This window comes from Trichosurus vulpecula, chromosome 1 (genome assembly GCF_011100635.1).
Source record: "Trichosurus vulpecula isolate mTriVul1 chromosome 1, mTriVul1.pri, whole genome shotgun sequence".
In the NCBI taxonomy this organism is placed as follows: Eukaryota; Metazoa; Chordata; class Mammalia; order Diprotodontia; family Phalangeridae; genus Trichosurus; species Trichosurus vulpecula.
Window position 1 is genome coordinate 347,432,290 of NC_050573.1, and position 3,779 is coordinate 347,436,068.

A 3,779-nucleotide genomic window follows, 5' to 3' on the forward strand; every position below is an offset into this window, starting at 1 on the left:
TTAATAAAATGGGCAAGATAATTAAGAAATTAAATAACTATAATGACCAGCATCTGTAGCTCTAATAAGCCTCAAGGGATACAAGTACTTTTACAGGGCATATTATGTGAAAGTTGAGGGGTTCCAACCAGCCAAAATGTTTCAAATGACGAAAGTAATTCCTTAATTGGAACATTAAAGAAAAAGATATAAAGTTGAAGTAAATTAATGATTTCCACATAGGGACAGAGTCAAGAGACAGAAGGAAAATGGTTCCAAGTATGCAATTGACTGTAGGATCATCCCAATGAACCAACCCAAGAAAGTCTTCCTGTTACCATGCAAAGTGACATTTATAAAGCAGTTTAGGTATTTAGACCCCTTACCTCATCTGAGCCTCCAGATAATCTTGTGAGGTAGAGACGTGTTATAAATATTCTACACTGTGGATGAAGAAACTGAGGCTCGGATAAGTTAAGAGACTGGTCCATGACTACAGTGTGTCAGAGAGAGGATGTGAAGCTAGATCTTCTTGACTCCAAGTCTAGATATCTACACACACCTTGCTGCCCCATTAGTCTTTTGTAGTTATAGCATAACATAGAAAAGGCCAGATCTTTGAACTTCCTGGGTTGGAGGAGAGAGAAATCTTTTATCGCTGACTGGAAAGCCAAGGGAGAGTTGGCATTTAGCTGTTTCTCAACAAAGTTGCTCCAGAAAGACCGGATACTGCCTCTTCCTCTTCTATACTACAGAGTGTATGGCTCTTCCTGATTCAGTAACTGATCAGCTCTGACCTATTGCTCCAGTGAGGGATTGATGTATTATCTAATTATCTCAAAATGCAAGCCTTTCAATGATGAGTCAGAGTACATGTCCAACCCCATGTATCCAGAGCATCCCCGTGATCACCCCTGTTCTTCCCCTCTGCACAGGGAAATACTTAAAGGAGTTACTTAAATTTTACTTGTGACAGTAAGAAAAAGAAGTTCAAGGAAATAAATCCAAAATTATCAGTCTGCCAATCAATTCAACTTCAGAGTTTATCGTGGATAAAGAGGGAATCCATCAAAAACTTATAAGAGTGTTCTTTTTTTGCCTGTTCTTATCAAGTGGCTCTACATTTCCAAGTAACAGCATCAATAAAGGAAAAAAAATTCTTCGGGTGTAAAAAAGCACCTGTGTAAAAAAAGCAATAAAGTGTCAGTTAATAAATTTGAAGTGGAGTGCAGAATATGTTCCCCAAGTTTAAATCCACTTTACTATTCAGTTAAAGTTGGCAATGCCCAGTGCACAAGACATAAGAAGAGAGACAGATTTCCACAGGGTGTTGGAGCTGTTTTTATCTACAAGATGTTTCACTCTGGATGTACAGTCTTACCTCTAAAAATCTGGTACAGAAAATGTGTACTATAACTATAAGAGGCAGTAGGTAAAACATATTTATTTTCTGGTTTTGCATACCAATTTCATTATTTGTTGCCTAAACACTGAAAATGTAAAACTTTTCAACATTTTTATTTTTTCTTGCTGGAAATTTTTATTTTTCCTTTCTTACACTAAACAACTTTTTGACAATCTCATAAGATAGGGATACGGCAATATTAGCAGACTTGGTGGATGGTTTAAATATTGTAGAAAGAACAATGGATTTGATGTCAACGGCCTTAGGTTTGAATCCTGGCTCTTCTATTTACCTTTTTTGTGACCATGGGTCTCAGTCTCCTTCTCTATAAAAATAAAAGGTTGCATTAAACTATTTTTAAAACGCTTCCCAGAGTAACTCCTGCGATCCTATTGGCCATAAGGGAATTGTGGAAGAAGGGTCAGTCAGTAGAACTTGGACTGTCCTCTGTTCATTTCTTTTCCAATCCCCACTTCCCCATTTCTAAGCCATTTCCAAATCAATCTGGAAACACTTATGGAGATGGGGGAAGAAAATTCCAGGGCTACAAAGATTGCCAAATGATCAGCCAGCCTCAGACATGTCTTTGCAGGCTTCATCTGCTAAATATGCTCCCCAAGATCAAAAGAGCTTTAAAGAGCTTTTTGGATCTTCTTAAAACATGAGTTAGGTGGTTTTTGCCTATAAGTTCAAACACATTCACTCTTAAGAAATTTCCCTTCACCTCCCTCAAAAGGACAGCTGTCCCTAAGTGAAATGACCTACCTGGAGAAACAGTGGATTTCAAATCACTGAAGATCTTCAAGTGGAGGCTGGATGACCATTGGTTGATCAGGGACTCCTGTTTAGGTAGCGGTTATCCTTGATGTTGTCTGGGATTACCTTCAAAGCTGACATTCTATGGTTCCCTGAATTCTCTGCAGAGGAGTGCAAGGAATTGGGCCACCATTTCATACCAGTTCCTGAACCTTCTCTGCCAATACCTGGGCAGTGATTCAGATAGGCTGCCACAGGGGAAAACATATGTCCGATATTAAGAAAAACATGAAGCACATATATATGTATATGATAGTTGTAACAACAATTTTACTTGCAGCTACTGTGGCTGTGTAAGGCCAACAACACCAGCACACAGGAGGGCTGCTAGCACGGGTTCTTTGATCTGCTTTTCTAAGGAAAGCAACTCTAAGGGGTTTACAATCTCACTTTAATTAAAGATATATATATCATTCACTTAGTTCAGGGGAAAAGTCGGCACCCTGAACTTCAGAGCAAATACAAACAGAAATTACAAGGAGAAATTATAAACAGAGCAAAATAACACAAATCAACAGACAGACTTCTATCTGTCTGACCACAGCAACACATACAGTTACCAGAGAGAGAAGCAACAACATCTGGGTTTTCCAAGGGGAGGGCTCCTTGATGGCTACCCAGAGTCTCCACAGCAACAGTCTTCCAATGAGTGTGCCCCCAAAAGCAAAATGCCAACCTCAGAGCATATATATCCTGTTTAGGGCCCTGGGGCATAAAGCCTACTTAGCAAAAGGGTGTAGACCTAAGGCTTTGCATCTACTTAGCAAGAGGGTGAGGGAAAGATCCTTAATCACTAGCCACATCTTATATATTGTTTCCAATCAATGACTCTTGATTCAAACAAAGGCAAGACTCATCAAAGGCACGGAGTGTTAGTGCTGAAAAGTACTCCAAAACAAAAGACAACAAAAAGCCCCACCCTGCTTGTCATCACAACAGTCTCTACCCCAACCTGAAAGCAAGTGGAATTATCCTCCCACCCTTCTTCAATGAAAAATCAAGCGAACATCTATTAAGCATCTACTCTGTGCCAGGTGCTGGGTACAGCACTGCTAAGAACATTAGACTATAGGCTCCTTGAGAGCAAGGACTGTCTTTTACCTTTCTTTGTATTCCAGAATTTAGCGCAATGCCTGGGATACAGTAGCTGCTTAATAAATGCTTCTTGACTGACTAAGGATATAGGTGCAAAAAATGAAGCAATTCCTACTCTCAAGGAGTTTGCATTCTTGTGGGGGAGATCATAACTATATACAACTAATATTTGTATAAAATTTTAAGTTTTGCAAAGTGCTTTATATATATGATCTCACTTGATATATGAATGTAGCCCCTTCCACAAGCTTCCGGGGACTAATAAGACAATCCCTTGCATGAAAGGAAGTGGCTCTCTGAACCATGAAGGGTTTAGGTGAGAGAATAGTAGATCTTGTCACCAAGCTGAGTTTGGGAAGCACCAGGATATGGGCAGAGAGTGAAAGTAGAGACAGCCAAGAGACCAGACATCTACCACAGGCAGAGAACACACAAGCAACTGGAGGAGAGAAATGGTCATGGACTCCTTTACCTCAGCTGATAA